Below are 27,558 nucleotides of genomic sequence, written 5' to 3'. Positions count from 1 at the left end.
CGCACAATTCGAAGACGCGCCGTAACACGGATAAAAATGGCTATTCCGCGTAGGTGATCACTGTTTTCCGAGATTTTTGCCGAGCTGCAAACTTGGCGATCGCTCTGTGACAAACTCTAATTTCAATATTTACGACTATCATATATCGCAGTAAGTAGTAAAGGGAAAATATGTGTGTGAGATGAAGTCATATTAATCAGACATTTCACAGCTGTCTGTGATTTAATGTTTGTTCGATGTAACGTTTACAGAATTTAACAAGATAATCATGACGGTATAGCTCCGTGAAAAAAATCGTCGTTATTCAAGCGCAAAATGTTTTCGAGAATAGACGTGTGGCCATTTTCGAGAAAACCGGAGTATTATGTTTGTTAATAAATCGCAACAATTGTCACATGTTCCGCTGGAAACTGGACACCTGCCAACGTATCACTTTTCCGAAACGGTACACCTTTTCCTACTTGAATTAAAAGCGTGATACACCTTCGACCGTCAAGGTGAACTGGAATCGACAGCCATGTGGGTGTGGAAGAGACGCCTAGTAACTTAATAATGGCACGTACTCGTTAGTATTCATGATTAATGTATAACGGCAGTGTTGACAGTCATTTGGTTTAGAATTGACGAAGATTTGATGTTCCAATTTTTAAATATTTGGAAACGATACCACAGTCATGGTATTACAGAATTGAAAATTGGTACCATCAAACTTCTTTGTTATTTTAACAATTTATGTAATTATTTTTATGGAAATTTTCAAATTTCCATAAGTATTTATCTCGTAGCTGAATTAAAATTTTTTGTACGCAGAACGTAACAGATCGATGTATAATTCATGGGATGTTCGTTTATATTGATCGGTGTCTTATATCATTTGCTCTGGATGTCGAGCATACAGTGCATACAGAGCGCATACAGAATGTGAAATAGAATCGCAGCTCCATCTCGTTACATGCATGAGAGCTTGTTTCTGCAAATATCACTACTCTATTAACGCTTTTCGTTGGTGATGCAGGGATTAATTAAGAATATCAGCGCGTCAGATCATGAATGAGTTTACCGACGTAGTAGATCCCCGGTTGACAATTTGCATAATTGGGGAACGGATTAATTATTTATAGGGTATTAATGTCAAGTCTAATTTAATAAATATACCAAAATATACGTAGTAACAATCATAATTAAATGATAATAACACGATGTGATAGTATCAACTGAATTTGTCATTCATTAAATCTCTTCAACATTGTAAACATCGTTCACCTTTAAGCATTGAAATACTTTCGTAACCTGGCTATGGAACATATTCAAAAGAAATGTTGTGTAACTATGTACTGTATGAACGATCGGATTATTTTCTAACGTTAGTAGAATAACGATGACATATATCTCTTATTATATCTCTAACACTACCTTGATAATTTGAATTCAACGTCCATATATCATATGAAAAGTTTCAAAGTTTCAAAGAGCCATTGTTAGTTTTGTAAATCATTGTTACTTTGCTTTAGATTTCAAGCATTTTCTTGAAACATTAAAGTGTAGCGCTATATTCGACACAGTCGATTGTGACTCACACACGTTCCTAGTAATGACCAATAAACATCTTTTTTCCATTTCGTTTGTCTGCCGAAGGCAAAGCCTTCTTTAGCTCGAATACCAACCACGAGGCAGAAAAAAAAAGAAACATCTGAATGAGTTCACCGGTGTACCAAGAATACTGGTCGATTTTAAACACTCGTAAATTCGAGTTTTGTATTAGACATCTCGAGAATTCGATGGAATTCTGTTGGAATCGGAAAACTTTCTTGAACGTTCAGTTTATGTTACGATCGAATATATTTTGGATAAAAACCAAGAACTCGTTGTTAAACGCAACGAGATTGATAATCTGTTCAATGAACTTAGAATTGGACGAATTTGATATAAAGGTACTGTTCTTAATGACAAAATGAAAAATAATAGTTTCTATGCGGAGATAATATGATTGTCAGGTGATTCATGAGATTGCAAAGATGTTGCGAATAACGAAACAGTAAGACACTATTTATAAAATAGTTCATGCTCATTTTGTTTCCTCTGAAGAAATAAAGGCAAATACGCAACACGTTACAATAATAATATACAAAACTGTATTTTATAGGAAGCTCGAAGATAACAATATTTATAAATGGTACAATCTAACCAATAAAATAATTGATTCAGATGTGTCCAAATATTTCAATGATATTTTTTAAAATAATGTTACTTTTCTTTTACAAACTGAATTGCATAGTATTCAAAAAATGGCTATCCATCATACAGGATACTAAACAATATAAACAATGTAATGAAACTTAGAAAATATAATAAGATTATTTCACAAGCATCCTTTTGAATAAATAGTAGATCCGTTGGAGTTAAACGTTCAAAGATTCGAAATATCTGTTCATGTCAATAAAGAGTACAGTGGATAAACGAAAAACGAAACACGCGTCTCCAACCGGCTGAAACATCGAGTACCAGTGGGAACGTGGCACAGCCAGTGTCGATGACAGCGTAAAGCTTTGAACGCGGTAGACAAGCCATGAAGAGAAGAAAGTAAAGTTCGCAATGGCAAAGTTAAGAGTTGGCCCTCGGCCCGATTACAACGACCGTCAGGGACGTGTCGGTGTTCTCCCGCAGTTTTGCGCGACAAACCCATAAGGTTTGACCTAATATGGAGACTTGGACTTTACGAATGCCACCGGTCGGGTGGGGATCCGTATGGAGAGCTCCTGTGAGGCCTTCGGGTCTCTCTCCTCACGGAGTTCCCCAGTACCTCACCGGACGTGTGTTACGCCGCACACGCGTTTCCATGTAACTACGATTACGTTTCCGTCCCGTAAATTGTCCGTGGAACGTTCAACGGGAAACATTACCGTTCTTCGCAAGGTTGTCAGTGAGTTGTGTGCCATTTTTCATGACTCTAGAAAGAGAAAATAATCTGAATTGGAATCTATACTGCTTGAAGTCGATTTTTCGATCAGATTTTTCTATCAACGAGAGATACAAAACAAAAGATAAGATATCTTGGAACGTACTCGATCGTTGTTATTAGATTGTTTATTTATCGTTTAGTCTTTAGACTCGATCTTTCGCGTAGAACACACGCGTCAAAGACTGGTACGAACCGGGAAACAAGTGACAGGAAGGTTGTATTCGATAGAAAGCAGTAGCTATGCGGTGCATCGACGAAGTTCAGTATAGTTGCAGCGTCCGGAGGAACTAGCTGTTGCGTCGAGAAGTCGAGGAAACGATTTCGATAAAACAGATATCAGACGTGTTATTGAACGATTGGTCCGTTGTCAACATGTCTACCGCGGCGCATCAGCAAGCAGCGATACGACGTTTGGAGGCTCTCTTCAGAAACGTGAAACTGGAACAACAGCAGTATAATCCCGAGATAGTGAAGGTGGAAATCGACACGAGCTGTTGTGACATCCACGGCAAGCATGCGAAGGAGAATTGCTGGAATCGTAGAGGATCCATTGGGGCTGCGTATCAGTTCAGGAGAGATTCGCTCGGTCGTCGTGACGGTTACCCAGGAACATCTCCGAGTAGAAGAGGTTCTCTACCACCGAAGAAGGAGCTTCATCCTTCTGGTTTTCCCAATACATTGAGGAAAAATCACCTGGGCTCGTCAATGAGCGCCATCAATCACACGAAGAAAGATCCTCACATGTCCACCTTGGCTAATTCGGCGCTGAGACGCGATCCTATAGGTCGATCAATGGGCTGCTTGAAGAAAGACACCATGTCAAGCTACAATTCTCCACTGAGACGGGATTATGTGGCAAAATCGATGACGAGTCTTCAGAGACCAATCTCACGACGAGACACCAGCAATTTGGCCAGCCTTTTTGCGACTTCTCCGATATCGCAGAATTCTTTGAAATCTAACTTGAGTTCGTCGAACAGCGATCTAAAGGCGAGAAGCACGTCGAACCTGAAGAGCTGCTTGGCCGGATCTAGTGGAAATTTAAGAAGCAACTTGAACGTGACGCTCAGTACTGATCTTTCGATGGGTTCCAACGGAAACTTGAAAAAAGACGGCAAATTCATAGCGCCGCTTTCTAGTCGAAGGGGCTCTTACGACAGGAGAAGACTCTCCACAGATTCTTTGGATAATACGAAGAGAAACTCGTGGGATCCGGGTCGCAGGGGCTCTTCCGGATCATCCGGAGGATGGGACGATCCGATTTGGGAGGAAGGAACCTTCGATTGCGTCGATCAGGTAAAATATTCTAACTTGTTAATATGGAACTCCAAAATGAATTGTCTTTTACGAACGATTATGAAGAAAAACCTGGCTTAGAAATAACTAACTGAAAGAAGGAAGGATAGAAAGTTTGTTCTGGAATTGTCTTCTCAAGCCATTGTGGCTGTCAAAATTCCGTCAGATATTAACAACGGATCAGAAAGCCGAATGACGTTGCCTCATTGTCTCTGGCGTTTTCCCGCGAGGGACAAGAGAAACCATCTCGAAGCGTGGTGAAACGTGCGGGGCTTGATTGTCGTTGCACACGCGGACAGAATTTATCGTCCCGTGTTAGAAGGTGCACTCGGCCGGCCGTGGGAATGCCATTCTCGAGTCCAAGCATTCGCAATCGGATTGCAAGTTTATCGCAACGAAAATTTCTGCCGAAGGATACGCTAACGTTGTGGACAAGTTTCCCGATGAGATTTCAAACTTCGCTAAGAAACGTCGATAAAGACGGCGTAATACTTTACAAAACTTTCATCTGTCGTTAGAAAACGTCTGCTGAATTTCGCGAAAGCGTTGATTTACGACCGTGTGTCAATCGTGCAACGGCTTTAATGTTTCACGACATTAAGGTGCTTTCCATGTGGCGCCGTCACATGCAAAGTGTTCGCCGCGTACTTACGTCATCGACATGCCTTCCACGGTATGGACACGCTGTTAGTCATCCACTGATTATGAAAGCGTCCACCGCATCGAGAATATCTATGCGTCTCGTTCTTGATAAAATCCGTAGCACTTAGGTTGATCAAAGATAGGCTAAAAATTGTGATAATGCTTTTGATTCGACTTTGATCTTTTACATTTGCTAGAGATCAAATAACATCGACTGTTTATGAAAGCGTGAATATTGTCGAGAATGTGTATGCATAATTCGTGACACGTAGGTTGATTAAAAATAGATGAAAGGACATGACGATGCTTCGATTCGATTTTGACACGCAGTTTTTCAAACTTCATGGATCTTCGTGTTGCTTGTATTGTAATACTTTCGAAGAAATAAATTTTGCTACTTGTATTTCCAAGGAAAGACGTCACGGTTATTTACAGCCTATGACTATTAGCAAATATTTGTATTCCTCTTTCGTATGAACAACTCTTGGATGCATTTCACCTGCTGAATACACATACGCGCGCACACATACCTCCTAGATTCGCAGCTACGTAATTCCTATTCCTCCTTCGCATCGGTGCGGTGGAATCATCATTCCAGCATACGCCATTGCTTTCGTTTTCCGTAATTCTCGAGCACAAACGCTGAGAATATGTAACTCGCTTATTTAAGAAGCGAGTTCAAATCATTGTTATTCACCGCGCCTCTATCTGATACACAAGCATTCCTTGCATACGTAATGCATAATACATCAAGCGTAATTACCATTCTGCTACATCGTCCATTAAAAGAAACAAATCATTCAATTTCTATACCTAACAAGTAGAATTGTAGACACAGGTCGCGATAGCTCACCCATTAGAACATTTACAAAAATCATTCATCTCTCAATTTGTGAATCATGAAATGCACCTCTCAGAAGCCAAAATCTCAACCCCACTCTTTGCAAGTATCACAACCTTATTGTTCAATTTTCTAAAACCAAAGTCCATTTGTTGGAAAAAGATAACATAGATAGTAATAGATTTGCAGATAAATTAAAAAATACAATGCTTCTAACAGTATCACTTTGCTTCTCAATTTTAAAGTTTTAAGTGGCCCGAACGAAACAATAATTTTCGTGATTTTCATTGAATCTTCCTGAATTGGCATTGCTCTTGATGGTGAAACGCGATGCTGTTGTGGCGCATTTCCTGAAACAAGATTGGCGCAGGTAAGGCCTACGCGTCGTTTGGCCATGAGCTGCCCACACTCACCTGCACGGCGCTTGTACCTCGCGTTTTTTCCTCGCGTTCTTAGCTTTTTGTCTCGTTTCCACCTCGCGTTCGTCTTGTATGTAAACAGCGATCACGCGTAGCGACCCACGCCGCGGTTCCTCGATATGGCCACACCGCCAGGACGATTTAAAAGTAGCGTTCGCGTCATTAATGTCGACCCGATCCCATCCATCCACCGATCGTTTCGTATTTAATGTTCGCCATCGTTCGTCTTATTTGGCGCGTTGTGTCGTCGTGACACTCGACTGTTTCGCAAAATCTGGAAAAATCGCATCATTATATGGATAAAACACCTAACGATTTGATTAATTACTTATTCATGGCCATTTGCGTTAAGCACTATATTTATTGAGATGTTTGTTTTTTAATGTTCGGTGACAGATTAGATTTGTTGATAGATGTTGGGTGTTAGTGGTGTTGAAATGGATTAATAATGAGAATTTCTTGCTTCTCGATGTTTAATCTGGTAGAATGGATTTGTTGATAGGTTCGTTTAATTTTTTGAATGATTATTAATAGTCATTCGGATAGAATTTTACCTTCACTAATTATTTTGTTTTACTTATTTTTAGTAGGCTGATATTAATGGGTGTAATTTTACGTTCCCCGTTTCCTGGTTTTTTCATGCTCCATGGTCTGGCAAGGTGGATTTATTAATAGATGCTGGATACTGAAGTTTTAAGTTCTTCGTTGATTCGTTGGAGCGTTTATTACTGCATAGTCGATTGAGTGGAATTTTATGCCCATTGTTTGTTTTCCACTGTTTACAATTACTGGTCTGGTAGAATAAATTTGCTGGTGGTGTTTTACGTTAGAATTCCCATTTGTATATTGATGCTAATAAGGAAATGCAAATATCGTATCGCCTATTATAACATAAAATTTCATACTGTAAGATGTCAGATAAATAGCCATATAGATTGAAACATGAGTTTTATAACTCATTGCATGTTTGAAACAAAAATCGAAGCAGACATGTTGCATTAATAGCACACGCAGTTTTTATCGTAATATTTGTTTTCTATTTAAAGGAACTTCTTTTATGTAATCCGAGCGTGATTCGCGATCGAAAAGAAAGTTTTTTTTACGTAACTCGTAGCGTATGCATCAAAAATTGAAAGGATACTTGGAGAGTCGGAAAGGGGAACTAGAAGATGTTAGTATCGAGAAAGTAGCGACCGATCGAATGTAAATTAAGCTTTAATTAGCACCGAATTCGGTTGTTCGTATCCAATTAGAAGTACCATCGAACCGTGATAACGGAACAAATTACTCGACTCTAAGATGCTTCCTAACATCTTAATGACACGAAATCTGTTAGCAAGACGATGGTTTTTGCTCGTTTACGGGATAAAAATCTGTGCGAGCGCGGACAATGCGAAACGTCCTTTCCGTGTTTTGTGTGTGAACAGCATCCTGCGAAAGAGAAAATATTAAATTTATATTAAAGCCTTTAGACAATTATTTTAACTTATATACGATATTTAATTGCGTTAGAATAATTGTACAATAACACCCTAACAATTTTCTTCGTAAATAATACCGTTATTATCCCTCAATTTCTATCATGTTTCATTAAGATCAGTGGCTGTTAATTAAGTCAAAACCAAAAAATAACATCCTTCCTGTTAACTCCCATAATCATCTCCTCCATAATTAAAATCTCGTTAAATATTCCACGCAGGTGAATTTTATTTAAACTTCGCACACCGTTCAAACCGAGTCAAACCGAAGGAAAAGAGAAATTAACGTGCCACTGGTTCCTTTCAATCTCGGTCGTCGACCCGATACCGGGAACATCGGCAGCACCGATTTCCAAAGGCTCTCGAAAATACGCGTAATGGGGATGAATCGACAAGTTGCACGCGTCATTTTCCGGCATTATACTGGACGGTCCGCGTAATAGGTCTAATTCCTGAAATCGCGGCGTTGGCAATTTCCGTCTGGAATGGCACGTGACGTTGCCCGGTCGCCACGGCTTACTTCCTCGATACGATGCACGTGCATCGGCCGCGATGCGCTTTCAACTGCACGCGTATCGCGTTCTTGCGCTGCGAGTACACGCATTTCGCGTTCGTGCCGTGTTGTACGGAACCGCTTTGTCTCACGGTACGACGTCCGAGATGATTGGCCGAAACAGACCGGTACCGTTAACAAAAATTGACGTCTTATTGACGTACGAACGCACACAACTGCGTCCGCTCGCGAAACGATTTGTCTCGCGGTGCACTAGTTGGTGTACGTTGATGGATTGACCAAAGATAGAATATTTTCTGCATTTATAGTAGGATTGGTTTTATTATCGAAGAATATAAATTTTATTCTATCAAGTTGCTTTATTGCTTTATTCCATTGAATGCTAGTGAAATTTGATTTACGTTTATAACGTAACAAAGCATTAAATATACTTTAACTATGACGTGTATGTAATATCTATTTCACAAAACTTAAGCTAAAATATCGATTATGAGTTTTGCTACCATTGCAGATAACGTTAGATTCATTTGCATATAATTCCAAATTTGAATGCATATAATTTCTGCTCTGTTATTAGAGACTTAAATCTGGCAAATTTGATAGAATTAGGAAACTGAATGACATTGGATGTTAATATTTCTAGGACCTTTTGAAAGCTTAGGGCAACTAAGGACTTAGATCATTCTAAAAATCCATTGAAAGTCTAGAAAATCTTGAAACACCTGAAACCTATTAAGATCCTCGATACTCGCAGAACTGATACTGCTGAAGCTTGTGCAACCTGCTGAGATCTTAGAGATCCCGAGGAGGTTTTGTATTTAACGAGACCAAACGAATCATTAATACCTTGAAGATATGCTTTGATAGTCTACTGCTTTTGACAGTGTCTTTGTAAAATCTAGAATTACTAGTATCGAATTGCGATTGCTTTAGACTAGTTTCTGTTTACAAAGTACTTGAAATCATCCATGTGTCAATGATACAGTGTATCTATAATTGTCAATATCGTACCCATACGATTCGAAATCATACGTTTAAACAAATCAGATATTATTTCCCTTGAGATATATTCATCGTCTTTGAGAATACATTATGACTCTATATCTATCCGTATCAACTAACGTAAATACACCTAAAGTTCTTTATATCGTGTCTCTTTGTATCGTGACAACAATATTCTTCGTTTCATAGCATAAAAGTTTTAAGCAAGACTATTACGTTTTCTCCCACGGTTATTACATTTTGATAATGAGATAGCTGCATGCCAAGGAGACAAAAAATCGCGAGATTTTCAACAAAATGATTAAATTGAAATGTACCGAGCGTAAATACACCGAATAGGGTCAAGTTCGAAGTGGCACTGTGCAAAGAAATCGGTGATTCACGCGGCAAATCTAGAAACCAGGGCTAGCGAACCTTGACATTTCTCCGGCAAATATTTTTCTCTACTTTTATCATTAGCATGCTAATTAAGCTTACCGACTTATTGCGGATTACGGAATTCTTAATATTTTTTAGGTCAACTGAGATTCCAGTTATAATTTTCAAATATAATTTTGCATACTAGTCTTCGATTATATCCTTTCTAGCGCTATACATCTCTATGCAATACGTGTCTGTGAAATATTCTACATAATTATCACGGTCAGTGTATTGAATTTTTATAAGTTTGCTAAAAGTAACATGCAAAATGTACGATACCAAACGTAGCTGTTTAGAATTCTAAATATCGTGTCATAAATTATACGAGAAGCTCGTTAACGGAAAATAAATAAGCACGCTATAGAGGCAAATATCGATGAAACGATGTCAGTTAGTATAATTAAAGCGTCATACAGACCGCGATAGAGTCATTACGCCGAGAGGAACATGTCTATCAATTACCAAGTATGTATATCGATATATTTAAGATACGAATTTTTTCATTGCACAAATTAAGGGAAATGAATTCGACTAGTGACACCGTCATGCTTTGTCAATTAGGTGAAAGTCTCGTGTTTGAAGTTCTACGTGTTTATACTTCGGTGAAATCGCACCTTCCTCCACTGTCGTTCTTTGATCGCTTCTTCCATTTTCATCTGCTACAGTTCGATTTATTGTTTAAAGTAATTATTCTTCTTATTTAAATTCTTATTATCGATGATATCTTCCTCCGTGGCAATCGTCGATTAAATCAAACAGAATCTCTAGTCAACTGGAAAGATGGGCGGTCGTGGAATTTGTGTATTTAATGGACCAACGCAAAAATAAAGTTCACCGTTGCAATATTTTTAACGATGGTAGAGAATGATAAGAAATATTACGCCATAATCGGTTAATTGGTATCTTCCATAATTTTAAGTTTTCCATTTCCGATCTTTCAGGTACCCACGGTCTAATCATAAATATTTTGTATATATTGAAATATCATTTTGTATTCAGTACATTATTCATCCATAAATTTTACACAAATGTATAAACATTCGCATAGTGGTTACAATGCATCGTAAAACACGTTATTCAAAAAGAGAAGATGTGGAACATTAAGTCGAAAGGATGTTCTTTAATTAGACACGTAAAAGTTATGATTATTTCTCTCATTTCAGGGAAACTGAGAAACGAGTTCGTAAGACCTGCACTGATAATTGTGGTGAATCTTTTTAAGGTGTAAAATACATTTATATAGAAATTGATTTAATGAAATAGTGTAGCACTTCGTTTAAAATCGTGCGAAGCATGTAATTAGAAATACATATGAAGATTATAAACGTTTTCTAAAATTATTAACAATTATTTATGCGCTTGTTGTATAAAGTCACAACGTGAAATTTGTATAGAATAAATTGCACTGAAAATCTTAATCCACCAACATATCATAATATTAAACCATGTTTCTTCATGCTAATGAAAACGCATCTATTTTAAGGGTCGCGTAATTACGTATCGGATAAGAAGTACATTTTAGTTGTGATCACGTTTGCAAAGATTTGTTATCTCATTACATATTTCATTTCGTCATATACCAGTCAGTGGATTTCCATTTATAATAAATCGCGTGGGTATTGCTCCGCAACGTGTTTATGAAGATAGTTGGCAACAGCCATTGATTTCTTTGCGGTTTTTCAGTGTTTACCGTTCCATCTGCCAACTCGTAATTTGGTTTGTAACGAGATATTTTTATGTTGATAAATAATTTATCTTTATTGAACAGATAAGTTTCTTTATATTCTCACAGCATAAATTACAGGATTTTCTCTAATTGTAAATGTAATATGTTCACGATACATCAATTTTTATTATGATACTCCCGTATCTTGTGTTGGTTCAAAAGACTTTCTTCATCTAGGTGAATAAAATATAAATCTCTATTCGTTACTTCATCACATTACAATCATCAGTTCATAAATAACCTTAATGTACATAAATCCATATCTTTGATCGATTTCGCTTCGATAGGAAGTTTCTAGTTCCTTATTATAAAATTCAATCATATTTGACAATTTAAGTTGATTTATTGGATAGACAAGCTGCAGTAATTATTGAATGACAGTCGAGTAGGATTATATAATCCTATAAACCTAACCCCATTAGTCGATAGAAAGTGTAATTAGTAATTAGTATCGTCTCTCTCTCTCAAATGTGAAAAATATTCGCGAAGATAATCAAATAATTATATACGTAGAAAATTAAAAGATCAGAGACCTAAAAATAAATCCTGTCTCAGAAGTGATGAACAGAATTTATTATATTTATTTGTTACTAGTTTGTTTTTTAAGTGCGTAGCTCTATTGGTCTTAATAATATTACATTCTAATAAAATAAAATTAGATTAATGTCTAAAATGTAAAATCAAACTTTTGATACTTTCTAAGGTCGGTATTTCAGTTTTCGATCACAGAGGCCCTCACGATTTATTTACATATCTTATCTAATCATGCATCAATGAATACTGTTTTACCGACTACAAGTAAGATCGCTTAAAACTCACTCTGTATTACCCGTTAAGCAGCAGTCCCGCGACTTTCGATTTCACCAGGGATCGTTTTGCGCCTTTTGTGACTGACAAATTCCCGTTCGAACACCGGTCGTTCTAATTATTATACAACGAAAGTAAACGTTCGAATACGCGTGAGAAGTAGAAAAAAAATATTATTTAAGACTTGGATTGTGAAAGAAATCTAGGGCAGGATCGTTGCACCAACGGATACAAGTCCGACCAGGCGGATCTAATGGTCATCAACTTTCTTGTAAATTCTTTGTGATTTTCACGATCATACTCTTTTCTCCCAATCATCCTGCTAGCGTTTCGTATTTCTTAACAACCGTCAGCTTGTAAATATGTCACAGATCAGCGCGCATTCATGTTGCGATTCTCGAGGCTCGTATATAATCGAGTTGCATCGTTCCAAATATGCTGCCTCGTATCCTATATCACTTCATGGAACGACAACAACGCGATATTTCACTGCTGATCTTTATTAAACCCATGTTAAAATGCACCGAACGATCCAGAACATTCGTTTACAATACCAGCATTCTGATCGATCGATCGACTTTCTATTGGTCGGATAGGAAAAAACGAACCACTTTAACACGCACGCAATCTTCTGAATAATATTCCCAGAAACGTCACGAACTTTCGTGCGTTCGATACGCAATATCTCAAACATGTTACACACAAAACGAGTCCCGTTGCACGTAGCATAACAGCGGTAAAAACACGAGATTGAAAACACGCAAGTTCACCGGAAACGCCTGAAACGAGGTTCAAAACCCTTAATAAAACAGTGACTCGTTAATCAACAGACATGAAATTTACTTGTATGGGTTCATATGACCAAAGAATTATGCAACCGGCGTATTTCATTCATCGACAAACGATCGCCTCGGGTTCCGAGCGAAAATTTCCAAAACCAGATAATTACGATGCGAGGCCGTGCGAAGACTCGATTCGTCTCGTTTCCACACGAGTTTCAGCATCGCTTTCGCGCGCAGTTTTTCGGCGGTGGCGAGTCATGGTCCACGTACCACGACCGGACGGAAAAGCAATTATGGTAGCGCCGTACGTGAACTAAAACACACCGAGATCTAGTGGCACTTGGCTGTTATCGCGTACACGCGCGTATCGGGTTTGTTATTAAGATTTTTCGCGCGGCCACACGGTGATCCGGTAATACCTGATTTTTGCCAGGCAGCGAACGACAGGAAAAGAAAAATCGGAAAGAAACGGTACGAGTTTGTTGCGTAATTCTCGTCAAACCGTGCCTTTCGTCTCATACGAGCAGGTTGCATTTTGTTCTGCCCTCGCGAGCAGCTAAATTGCGTCACGAATCGCACCTAATGCTAATATTGAATCGAATAGCCGAACCGCTTAATCGAAACTGTTACCTGTCCATTCTTGGAGCGAAAAGATCGATATCTGGCCTCATGAGACACGTTTAACGCGCATTACATTGAAATAGAGAAAAATCGTGCTGATTTTCAGATTGTTCGATCGAGCGTGCATTCGACCTTCGACGATTCTGCAAGGTAATGCGTGGGATCGTTTAATATCCTTGTTTGATTTTCATTGTGTCACGCGACCTAATTACAGTACCTGAAACGAGTGAATAGATAGCATAAACTCGTGACACAGGATCGATACGTATTACGCGATCGCTACACTGTTCTACCGATATTACATGTCCGATGTTACGTAGACACTTTCATGCTTGGCTTTAAATTGTTGTAGACTCGAGATTTTTTAGTTTTCTGAGGTAATTATCGAACTGGTAAATTTTGCATTTATGGAAAGTGACGCGAGAACGTGGATTACGATACAAAGCAGTAATAAATCACATCCTCAGATGAAAGTTTTGACGGATAAAGAGAAAGGTTATTGAACACGTTTAAACTACCGTTTCCTATAATACATATGTATTCCTACATTATCGTATACTATTATGATAATTTCATTGAACTGAAAGCACGTATAAAATTTCGTTTAACCAACTTTTACGGATGTAGAAAATCTATAAAATATACAGTGAATTAATTTGATATCTACTAGAAAATACAGACGTTATTTCTTAGAAAATATAATAATACTTGTAGGATAAATAGGTACAATTCCTGTTTGATCCTCTGTATAGAGTTTGCCGATCTTCGTATTTACGGATATTCTTTTTGCATTATGCAAAACGTAAAAATAATGTAAAATTGCAGCGATAAGGAAGAGGAATAAACGAACCAAGTATCGTACGAAAGTGAAAAAGAATATGGAGTATTAAATTGAAAGGTCGTTGATTTTATTTCAACAGTGAAACTTGGAACAATGCCGTAATTATTAACGTTAGAAAGCTAACGCGAATTGTTCTGAGACGGTCGATTGCTTTATTCTTACCACTTACGAAGTATACTTGCTTTTATCGTATGCTTTACGAACTATACCTTGAAAATTAGCTAAGCGTCGAAGCAAAATTTGTATTCGTACTTTCATAATTCATCGATATCGCGGTTAAAGTACGTAAAATATGTAAAGTAAGTCTTTTACGTTAGATACTTGCTACGATTTTATCGTTCAGCAATAGACATTTCTAAATTTAGATCTTTCATCTACTTTCACTCTAAATACTCGAAATTTTTAGAACGCTGACACAGTTTTCAGGATGAAGTCTGGCGCAATGTTCGATTCTAGAAAATAAGACAGCAATGTCAGAAATGAAAAAAGCAACACATACAGTCGCAATGGAAAGTTAATTGCCTTAGAATAACATAGAAACAATCGGAAAGTAATAAGTGGACTTTGAAGAATGGATCTTAAAGAATGAACGAAAAGAAATGAAAACGATATGGAAGATTTTCCAAATATCAAATCGATTACGATATCCATCTGTCAATTTTTCTGAACTGTATTAGGTTGCCCAAAAAGTGTCTTTCTTTTACAGATACGTCTTTTATAACACGCATCTTTATACAAACATGAAACCTAATCTGTCGAACGTTGTGATCTTTATTTCGATAGAACAACATGGATTATAACGTAATTCGATAGAATAATATAAAACGGTAAATGTCGTGCATCCTTTATTTCCTTATAAAACGAAAGAAACTTTTCGGACGACCTAATATTACATAGACACGCACGATAATGTATATTTAATAGTAAATTCTAAAATAATACAAAAAGAAATGTTTACGATATCATTCGTTCTTTACCTTTCAATTTATAGAATTGGTCAAAACGATGATTTCTAAATGATTCGTATACCTATATATTTCGATCAAATATATATATATTTCTTTTTATTATTGCAGATACCTCTATAATATATTTATCGTATCTGTCTTTCTAAATTTCGTAACTTTCTGAAGCGAATGTATTCGTCATCCAAAAATATGTTTGGTTGGATAAAGCTACTGTTTTTTGAATCGGTAAACAGGTTCAATGGGAAGACGTTCATCAAAGTTGTCTGACACAACGTTCATTTTCAATAAAACAAATAGCGGCTTCTTATTCGAACGGATAAGACGAGGACCGAGAGCATTTGTCGTTTTGGTGCGAAGCTGATCAGATACGATTGGCATAAAAGCGGACGACCGGATCACAGCAATTTACTTTTCGTGTCGCGCGGCGAACTTTCTCTAAAATGTGCACGATACCGATCTTGCGTCTGATTTGACGTCTGCATTCTCCATTCATACGTTACGACCCATTTTCTCATTGTATTTGGCTTCGATAAAGGAAAAGTTCGTTGACTATCAGAACGTACGAAATCGATTGTCTTCGCGTCACTTTTACTCGATTAAATCGATTCGGATTCCTCTGCTCGGGACGATCGATCTATTACGCGTCAGAGCAGAAAACTATCGATGCCGTTTAGGTCGTGAAAGTGACTCGATTTCTTTCTATTATCATAAAATGATAGAAACGATGGAAATAATGGAACCATCCGGCGAACTATTGCAACGAGGTGAATTATTCCGCGGATCGACTTGACCGGTTTACGGCTAGTTTTCCACGCGATTTCGTTCGAGTTACAATAATTACCTGTCGTTGCTTATTCTACCGATCTTTGAATTCAGAGTTGTCCACGATCTTGTCGATAAGTGGTTCCACGTCGTTATCGCGCCAGGTCCGTTTCTAGCGAAAGGAAATCTTGCGTGGGTTTCGACACGCGATGGTTTCCCGCGAATAAAAGAAAGAGAGGGCGAAAAGAGAAATACGGGAAGGAAAAAAAATAGAGAGGAATTGCCGCATCGCCACGAATTATTAACGGAGCGTATCGGAGAAAGCTGAGATGGAAAATTGAGACGGCGTGATCGTGCGCCAGCATGGCGATCCTTGAGGCATCCAACATTTAAAAAACAAGTCATCACACGGAAAAAATAAAATTACATGGTACAAAGAGGAAATTTAAACATTCTGTTTTGAATAATCTCATAAATCGTCTCATATCGTTCTAAGATCGAGCCACGCTACAATTATATGAAACTACATCTAAAAACTTTAGCTATGAATAATTTATACCACGATAGATACGATAGATAGACCACGAAAATTATTTTGAATAAAATATTTAAATTATTTTAATAATATTCTTCGATCGAAAGAGATCTTCGATTGCAAAAACACGAATTATTTCTAGGAAACGGAGTACATATGTAAAATCGACCGAAACGATGAGCGAAGATTGATTTCCAGGAAAAAGATAGCTTAAAAATAGCGTTTCTATGCTTCGAGTTCTCGTGCAAATCTATTTTATATCCGTAATTAAAGTTCTTAATGATGAAAATCTGCTAACGCGGCTCGTATTAGCGACTGAATCTGTTCTTTACACCCACCTGTTTCCAACTTCCGGCGTATAATGGCGCGATTTCCGTACGAAGTAAAATAAACCCGAAAGGATGGGCACGGTTGTCGTGGACTTGGATCAAGGCGGCTCAGTGAAAGCGCTTACAGAAAAGGAACGCGATGTCCTTTTAATCCTCGTGTTTGATTATCAAAAGCTCTCTCGCGAATATCCTCCGGAGCATTTAGATTTTCCATCATTCGATTTTATCGAAATTATTCGGCGAGGTGAGATTCCTGTGTGTGCGATGAAGATTGAGAAGCTTCTAGGTTCCATTGTATAGTAACTGATTTTACGATTAACAAAGGTACACGATTATTATTATCTTAATATTATTAGTGATTATTTAGTATTTAAAAAATACATACTAAATTATTAGTGACACAGAGTTCAAGCTTCTTGTTGTTTCATATTCTAAATTAAATTATTTCATCTTTCTTCTCTAATTTTTCAAATTTCAACTTATTCCTGCTACGTCATCTTAGTTTCTTTTCATTAAAATGAGAGCAATATCGAGACCTAAAATCTATCGCAATATAATATTCGCTTCAGGTGATGCAGACTCGAGGAGAATTGGGGTTAACCTGTTAGAATCTTAAATGCTTAATTTTCCTTAAACATCGTTCCGTTCCAAAGTTATCTTAATTTAAACTTAAAATTCACTCGTCATCCTCAAAGAAACCGTATCTCATGTGCCAACTTCAATCCCTCGAGTATCAATAATAATCAGTCACGTTTGATTCGGTGGACCACCTGTTGCGATATCACCTAAACGCGCAGCGTCCGCGAACGGAACCGGCGCGGCATGCATTCTCGTTGGAAACTCACAGACGTTGAAGAGGTAGCCAGAGATGAGTTGTAGAGCCGCGCCACGATCGTGGTAGGGAGATGAAGTTTCAATCCTGTGAGGAGAAGTGGGTCGTTTCTCAACGAGAGGCGAAGTCACTCGACGAGAACGCGTCGGCTACGCACTCCTTCGCTGCACTCAGCTGAGCACAGTCGTCTCCGATCCGCGATCCACGATCCACGATCCACGATCCACGGGCCTCTCTGGTGATTGTTCGCCCTGATAACACGGCGGAAGTACGTTTGTTCGGGGGCGAGCAGCACCGCTTCCGACCGCGATTTCAGCGAAAAACGGGTGAAAGGTGAGAGACGTAACGGTACCGGGTTTGCCATTCGCGCGCACGTAATAACGTCATAAGTGTGACGCGCTTGTTACAAGGGTAACACGTACGAGTTGATTAGGAAACTAGGAAATATCGAATATTCCACAGGTGAAGTGCAAAGTGTCGGAAGGGAAACGCGAGGAAAGTGACAGGGCCTGAGCTCGCGAGAGACTTCCCAGCGTGCGTGGAAAGTGGTGAAAATCCCGTATTCGTGCGAACACGACTGGATCATCCTTTGTTCCCCGATTCTTCGTTCGAAGAAGGCCATCGGTTGCCGATTTTCCTCGCTTTCTTCCGACTTTTCCTTGGCTACTCCCTGGTATTCGATCATACAGGAGTATAAACGTGGCCTACTTCTGCTTCATAAATATTCCAGACACATTGTATCCTATCGAAAGAACTCGTTCGAGAACGGTAACTCGACCGCTATGAAGATCGTTCAAGAGTATCAAAACTGGTAGTTCAAGATGAACGTCTATGTCGTTCATTGACGCCACTTTCAACATCGATACGCAGCTGTCATTCAAAACCCGGTCAAGAGATCGCGGCGTACGACATGGGCGACATCCGAGTGCTGGATCCGCGGATGGATCCTCGCTTCGATCTCAAGCAGTCTCGTCCTTGGCCCCCCATGTACCGTAGTCATCCAGCCACCAGAGGACCATCCTTCTGTTATCGTCCTATGCCGATGGACGCGATGACTCAATGGGTAACACCTCATATAGCTGACTACAATTACGTTCCAACTAGAATAAGCGCATCCAATTCTAACAAAGGTCGCGATTACTATTATTTGGCGCCTTTATATCGAAACGCAATTCCACCGCCACAAGCCATGTCACCTCTTCAAGTTCCACCCGTGGCTGTTTCACCAAGAATGATGATGATGGAACCGAGAAATAGGACTAAAAACTCTGGAGGACTATGTAGAAGCAGCGTACCTCCATGCACCTGTTCAGTAGGCAGGACCAGGTCCTTGGAGGACGTTAGAAGCGAAGTGAGCGAATGGGAGGATTATCACGATGAAAATGGAAATCATCTGCAGAGGAAGAGCCCTAAGAATGGTGGTGCATGCAGACAAGTTAGACGGTCCATGGAGAACCTTTTGGATGTTGAAACGGCTGAGCAGCATGAATTGAACACGTTTGAGAGAATTGGCAGAACTTGCAGAAAACCGGATGAGAGAAGAAACGAGAGGCCGGGAAGAAGGCGCGGCAGTTATATGGTTTGTTGATTTTTAGGGATTTCGTGGGGATAAATAAGAGAAAATAATCTTAGGATTAGGCTGCGACAGAAATTAATGTTGTAAGATAAAGATTCGTTGAAGTAAATGTTTCGTCTGGATTCCAATGTAAAATTGATAACTATTTTTTTCGAAGTTAAACTCGTAGAAAGCTTAGTTACCGTGATGTTTGTAGATATTGGTTTTACGAATGATTCAGGATTGGTAACAAATTCATTGGAGATTATTGCTCGTTTCTGCAATAATTTTCTTGCTAATTAAATATGTAGAAACCTCCGTATCAATAGATATTACTAAAACAGTTGAAATTATTACTGTACTTTCGTGTTCAAAATCTCGTTTTGCCTGTTCGGTCGGATTTAAATAGATAAAATACAGGAAAAGAATTTCGTTCAAATGGTACTTTATACACGAAATTCCGCCCACTCCATATCCCGTTTTCTCGCTTGTTTTTCTAAATTTGTTAGCTGATAAAAAGTAAAACCGCTTTTACTGGAAATTTCGTTTCGATTTATTCCGCAAATTTGTTGCACCTATCACGTCTTGTATGTAGATTAACGGGAACAGTGTTTAATGGAAAGTGTTCCGCCAGTTTATTGCTCCAGTTTCGCCATTTCTAATCGGTGCCAACGCCTGATCCCGGAAGTCCACAAACGTTCGCATCAATTACGCGATTTAACGCATATATATTGCCCAGAAAGAAATTGTTTCAAAACGGTCGCTTTCGCGATGATCGATCGCTGAATCGCATTTAACCACCTGCTTTGGTCCGGACATGATCGTATCAGAAAGGAGATAATCGGCTTTCCTCTCGCTTTGATAAACATCAAATTGTGTCCGATCAAACTTCTATCGTGGAAAATCTTATCTTCTAGTATTATTTTACTATTTCATGTACGATTACTATACTTTAGTGTTATTTCACTTTGCAACATAATCTCTATTATCTTTATCACTTCGGTATAGTTAAATTGATTGAAATATGATACAATAGATCGGTGTAAAAAGATTGAAGTACAGTGCCAGGCAAAAGTACATTTAAAATTGATATTTTTGTATATGAAAATTTGCAACTTTTTTATTGGACATTTTTTTGGTATTACTCTGGTAATAGTAAGTTATTGTATGTATTGTAGTTGCTCATTGCTCTTATGAATTATGGTTCCATTTTCTGTAATTGTTTCTTTGTACTGCTTCCTTTCTAAACCTTCTTTCGTCCGTCACTATAGTTTTCGATAGAAACTTATCTTGCAATGAGATATATAAGATTTAAATGAGACGTGTCTTAAAGTATTAACCTTCTGTTTTCTAAATAGCCTCGATTTTCCGACTCATTAATAAAAATACCACCGATGACACGGTTGGCTGGAGGATCTATCGCAGAAATCGCTGTAATTTGCCGAGAAAAAGCGTCTTCACGCGATCTTGTCCTTTTTTCTCGTAAACGTTCGATTACATGTTTTATCTTCATATCGGTCGATACTTTTTAAAAAATAACGAGCCGGTATTAATGAACCGTAATTTTACTAGTCACAGATAGAAAGTGTTCCCGATTGGTGACCTCGAGTTAATCCACCGTTACTTCTTCGTTAAAACGAAAAAAAAAAAAAAAGAAACCGAATCCATCGGGAACAATGCACCTCGGTAGCTTCTCTCAAACCTAATCTTCTGTTTCACGTTTGATGGACCACCGTGAATTTTGTCTATCATGAATTCTCGTTCACTGATTCGCATCACTGATCGATCATCATTAGCATTTAGAAACTTGAGTCACTTGGATAATAGAATTGTCATAAATCAATAATTAGATGTTTAGATTGTTTTAGATTATCGATGTTTATTTAGAAAGTTATATATTTGAATCTATCTATTACGATGTAGCATATTAAGGAGAAATCTTCTACAGAATTCGAATAGTTTCCGTTTGACTAATTTGTACGACGACTTAGATCAATGATCGACAGAAGACAAAAAATAGAAACACGTTCTTTCTAACGAGTTATACATGCCATGCTCGAATTTGTCGAACTGGATCGATTATCTAATTCTTGCATAGTGTAGCCATTAAATATGACACTATAAATTTCAAGTTTTTATTGTAGATAAGTACTTATTTCGTAGGAAAAATTAAAAGTAGATATTTTTTGTCTGAGACATTGTGATTCTGTGGTTGAAGATAATGGAATAATTATTCTGTACATTGTTCATTCTGAATTCTTTATCGTTTTAATATATTATCAAAACATTGAACAGTATGTACCTTTTGCTAGATTGATGTAAATTTTCCTATAAATATTCCTTCGAGAATTTTATCTACTTTACTTATTAAAATGAAAGAATTTCACTCATTCAAGAATTTTCGATGTATATTTTTACCTAAAATCTTCAACAATTATCTAATTAACTATCAAAAAGAAAACTATAATTTCAATATCAGAAGTTCTCGTAATTATCCAAAAGAAACAAAATTCATATCTTTTGTTCTACATTTCTTCTATATCTGTATACAATTCATGTATAGTATACAGTAGATCGGTCCCTTCATAGTCAGACGCCTTAGTATCGGCGATTTCAATGCTCGAGCAAACGAGACGTTCGCTGAAATTTTAGTGCTTCGAAGAGATTCCTCGGAAAGGAGAACTCTAACTGCTGAGAACAATTAAAACACGGACACTTTCGAAAAAGCATTTTTCTGGTGAAAGTGAATTCGCTGGTTGCGCAATATGGAGGTGCGAACAAGGACGAGCGATCACGTCGCCTGGTGGTTTCTGTGAACCGTTAGAACGCAATTTTTCGGTGTTTTTGTTCGTCATGCGATCCACTGGATTAACGAAAGTGGAAGTAGCTTACGGAAAAGTGGTCGTTTCGATCGATGAGCTGCTTAATTAACGTTGTGTTCGTGGCTCGATTGCAACAGTCTGCAATCGCTGGTCTTATCATTACCCTTGCTATTTTTTCTATTCTATTCTTGTTGTTGGCATGAAATAAAGGAAGTGTCTGACGTTATTAGATAGAGAAACATGAAAGAAATATTATCCGTATCGAGTTATTAACTTCAACAATCAAGCGATAGGTGGATGGTTAATTACAAACAATTCAAACCCGCTTGTTAGTTCATAATAAACGGTGGTTTTATCTTACGTAGAAACATGAAAAGACCAGCCGTTATTCGCTTTTCAGTTGGCCTACGTGAAATCGTTAAATCATTCATCCAGGTCTCTAATCTTAATGGTTAATTAGCAATACTCTACGGCTTAACAAACGTGTTCGCGTAAGAATAATAATTTCTTAGTTTTTCCTATTTCATTAGCTTTTTCATCATTTGAACTTTCATCAATATACGTTTTTCTAACCTATGTAATATTCCATCTGAAATTTCTTTTAATTAAAAATTTTCTTAGGAAGCAAGAAAATGATTTCCACGCGCAATTTAATGGTAGTTTTTTACATAAATTTAAAAGGATATGTCAGACGATCTACGTTCTATCGCAATCCAGTCCACTGAACTGCGCCGGACTTTCGAGTTTGTTCGTAAATAGAAAGAAGAGAATGTTGAGCCGTGGCTAATCTGGCACGTGCGCGAGTTACATCTAACATCTTACGCCCGAGGGGGACCATCCTTTGAACTATTACGTGATCGATCGGTCTAAAGGCCTCTGGTTTTGAAAAAGTCGTCTTCGAGTATGTTAAGCTTCGCCGAGCAAGGTACTTACACGCTCTCTTACGCCGACACCGGTTGCAAGGCGTTCGATAAGAACTCGTTGAATGCAAGTGACCTCTTGTAAAATCTCACCACAGTAATATCATTCCTTCTGTATTCTAGTTCTGAATTTTGGATCGGCTCGAACGCGTTTCATTTTTTTTCCATTCGTCGTGCAAACTAGTTTTTAATCTCCGCTACATTTTAACGATAGCCGTAGTCCAGTCGAGAGCTTGAACTGCTATTTATTGTCGTCGCTATATTTCTGTAACGTCAAATCGTTTGATCTTGAAATTATTGCTATTTGGAACGAAACGTTTATTTGATGAAGTATTCTTTCCGTACTGAGAGAATGTATAACTTTTTTGGAGGGTTTTGAAACAATAGCTAAATTATTAAGAAGTGAATTATTCCTTTTTTTTCTTTTAAAAAGACGGGCATTTTTACTCTAAATGGTAAACTCTTGCCGTAGAAGATGAATTTAAGTAATTGTTCGTAAATAATTTTGTTAAAAGACCAATTTTTCTGTTAAAAGGCAGAATTTCAACGAAGATAGGTATATCTTTCCACTTTTTTCAATGAATGATACTTTTCTTGAAGAACAAACACTTTTGCAGCACAGAAACAATTTCTACAAAGAATAATTTTTAAGAAACTCCAATAATTATCTACTAATCTTCAAATTAACATAAATTTTCCACGCCTGTTTCCATCATAAACGAGCGATTTTTCTCTCGTTCTTTCTCGAACAGAGATCTGTTGAACAATTTCGAACGGTGAAATTCCGGTGTACAAGTTTCGAAAGTTCCTTCCTCCGAAAGGAACCCTGCGACGGCGCGCGCTGCCATTAAGCCCCGTCCACACACATCTTCGATTTCCTGAAACAGCGTCACGCTGAAAAAGTATGTCGCAACCCAGATCCGCGATGCTGCGACTGGTTTCACCGGAATTCGCGACGTATTCTCTGTATTTCGAGACTTGGTGAAACATAGATCATACGATTATCATCGAGTGGATCGATCTGTTGGGCCGCAGACAGAGAAAGGACGTAGTTTCCGGCTCGACCGGTTCCTCGTCAAAAGTGAAAAGTCTCTGCTCCACAAACAAAACTGTCTCAAACTCAAAACGTTATGATGCTTCTCTCCATCTTTCGTGAAGAAAACTGCGATAAGAAAGCTGCCTTAATAAATACCGTTTCCAACTAATTCGAACATCTCTATCAAGCGATTTCACTTGGGAACAGCGTAGGAAATTTATGTGGCGATAAACACGGCGAGATAATGCGGATTTATCGATATAGAACGAGTCGAATGTTTCGAATATTTCCATGGAGATTCTTGCCTATTCGGCGTATTGCAATTTCTAAGATTGCGCGAAGGTTCTCGTAATCGGTAATTGCTTTTCATCGAGACACGGGTCGTTAGATAGTCCTTGTGGACGCTCGATCGAAGACCTTCGCGATTTCCTCTACACTAGCGTGTTTCTTCTCGCGCAGCATCCTTTGCAACAAATATTTCGTAATACGTTTGAATGCTATCGATTAGGGCTCTTCTATCTTCTTCTATCTTCTAACGTTTAGATCGATCGCGAACTCTAGTTGCTAATATTATATATCGGTGCAAGTAACAGCGTGTAAACGAAATCAATGGTAATACGTGCGTAGAAAGTGATTAAAGATCGTGATCGCTTTAATATCGAAAGTGGCAAAAAACGCTAATAGTTGCGACGGAATAATTGCAATAGAAAGCGGGAGCAACGTTCAATCATTTTGTTTGTTACTTGATAATCGGACCTACATAAATTATTCATGAGACGGCGTAGCTTTAATTTAAATTTTCTGTGTAATTCGCATCTAATCATCGGTCGAAAATTAACAGACGGTTGATTGCCGCTCGAGTCTTGATTCTATTCGACAATTCAATGGAAGATCGGTGATTAAAATGGTAATTTGACGTTTGAATTACTCGTGCGATTTACATTGTAAAGCAGAAGATTGCGTTCTACGCGAAATTTTCATCCTGAAATACAAAACGCTACTCAACATTCGTTCAACGTAAATGCTTGTAACATTTACTAGTTTCTTCAGATTTTTCTGATAAATATTACACGTTTTATCTACGATCAATAGTCTAACATCTTATTTAGTTAACATATATGTAATAATCAGACCTATTGTTTGTGTCACGTGGAAGCTCTCTCAGGCGTAAAAGTTACACGAACCTTTGTGTTTTAGGGGCAAGTGATTCTAAATTTTAGGAAATGGGTGTTTAATTGTCTTCAAAATGTACTCTCGTCATTCTGAAAATGAATCGGATGCTTTTAAGCTGCACGCAGGAAATCCCGTTGACGCTCAAAGTCGTAAGCAGTGAGTCATAGTTAGTAGCCCACGGTGCCATCAATCTTCTTTTGAGAACTATGAATACAGCGAGAAAACGATCTTACCGGCGATTATTACTTCTCATAGAGGCAGGAATAAATGTCCCACGAGGAGAACGTATCGAATAAATACGACGCATCTATCCTCGAAGAATGGTATTGTTTGATTAATTCACGAGACGTTTACCTTCTTAACGTTGATGGGTCTTCGGTCGGTTTCAGCAATCTTCACTATCCTTGCCAATATTTAACAGAGACATTATCTCTTTGTTGATGGAATCGGTTCGATTCGATATGCTTCCGATACATTTATCACTTCACTATTTCTTTGAAATTTTTTATAATTTCTAAAGCGAAAGATCTAAAACCCTTCACTTAAACAAATTTGACAGTTCCAATATGAAAACCCAGTATTTCATCCTTGTTCATTTTTTTCTGAACATTGTTAAAACAATTTATTTTCCTGGATCATAATTTTTAACGTACCTAATCGATGCCATTGTCAGTAGTCAAATTAACTCCGAAAGTCAGAAACCATGTCATTTTCACGGTACAATTGCATGGCCAGCTTCTATCTCGAAAAATCATCGAACCCCGGGTTTAAGCAATTAGAAAAGAAAAAACGGCCAATAACTCATGGGTTTAGTGACCCGTCGCGCCGGTGAAACTAGGCTTCTACCAGGTCCATTGAAATTTATCGGTCGTTCCCGGATGGTTTACTGGCGTGCCGTTTCCGATTCGTTAAACGTCCTCCGGAAGAAAGCCGTATCATCGATGAAATTTTCACAAAGTTACCTCGAAATGGATCAACGATGAATCTTTCCGACGGCCTCGTTTTTCATCATAAATCCATTTATTTTTCCTCTTAACGCCATTTCTTCTAATTCTTTACAGCATTTGAAAAAAGAAACATGCAATATTCTTTCAAGATATGCGAAAGAAAGAATAAATGAAATAAATTTACCAAAGAAGACAGAAATTGCTTAACACGAAAGTTTATCGACAGTTATGTCCGATGATGGCTCATAAAAGTTGCAAAGGACGCAGCGCACAAGCGTATTGTGATTGTAACTCCATTATCTTCGCGTTTCATTAATCTTCTTCACTTACAGAAGATTGCATAGCTACGGTACAACTCTATTTACATGGATCTGTCGAGGAAAAGTTTATATAATTGCAGTTCATAAATAGGAGTGCAATGATTTCCATACTACCTACCCATAATTATAATTTTTCGTTTACGTGGTAAGAGTTAAGGTTCATATGAGTGGACCAATATGTCGTTAACTGAAATTTCGTACGAATAAATTGAGTTCTACCGTATTTTAAAACGTATAATTTATCTTATAAGAAAGGAGAAATTAATTGTGTATCTTTGCTTATGATCTAGTCGATTTCTATTAGCGTTCCCCTCGCGAATGACACACCGTGGTGAACATCGATGGAGAAACGGTGTTCGTGACTAAGCAGCGAGCGTTTCTGATTCACGATTCCTCAGGATCATTCTACACCTGTCTCGTCCTAGATCTTTCGAATTTTTTTCGCCTCGGCCCTCTATTTTGCAATCATCGAAATTACTGCGAAGGTAATCCCTCCTCGATTTTTTGAAAGATAAATTTCTATTTCTCACAACGAAATACCATGTAGCAAAGTATTAAAAGTAAAGCGTTCTGTAAAATATTTTTAAGATATTGAAATTATTTCGATCGACTTTTTCCTTTTAGCTAATGAAATACTCGATTTCTAGAATTCTCATATAAGTAGAAATCTTTCGAAAGGTTTACGATGTCGACCGAACAGGACATTTATGTTACCAGTGTCGCGGTAATCAAACTTCTGCCTCGTTGTGCAACGAAATTATTAACTGTGTGTAAGATCTATAGGCGCAACGCTCGAGAAAATAATCGTCGTTGCGTCAATCATAGTGTCGTCCCGATTATTGACTCCTAATCTTTGTCGATTTGAAATTTTCTTCTTCGTAATTATATTTGCTTTCGCGGTAGCAATGTGAAGCTTCAGCAAACAGTTAGTTCATTTGTTTCAACTTATTCGTGCTCGGTTTGTAATTTCCAACACTAAAAATAAAATTCATTGATCGACTCGATTTATCT

General features: G+C 37.9%; 1 protein-coding gene and 1 long non-coding RNA gene across 6 annotated transcripts in view; one reads left to right on the top strand and one right to left on the bottom strand.

Annotated features, from left to right (window-relative positions):
- LOC126921124 (WD repeat-containing protein 47) overlaps positions 1–27,558 on the top strand; it is an 80,039-nt gene that overhangs the window by 37,646 nt on the left and 14,835 nt on the right. The window lies entirely within an intron of this gene.
- LOC126921509 (uncharacterized) lies at positions 5,515–7,076 on the bottom strand. Its single transcript, XR_007712364.1, has 3 exons — positions 6,712–7,076; positions 6,152–6,431; positions 5,515–6,088 (listed from the first exon to the last, which is right to left on the bottom strand). It is a non-coding gene; the product is annotated as an uncharacterized LOC126921509 (long non-coding RNA).

This window comes from Bombus affinis, chromosome 1, assembly GCF_024516045.1.
Source record: "Bombus affinis isolate iyBomAffi1 chromosome 1, iyBomAffi1.2, whole genome shotgun sequence".
Taxonomy (NCBI): domain Eukaryota; kingdom Metazoa; phylum Arthropoda; class Insecta; order Hymenoptera; family Apidae; genus Bombus; species Bombus affinis.
The sequence above is the reverse complement of the archived record's forward strand: the minus strand, read 5'-3'. Positions and strand labels throughout refer to the sequence as shown.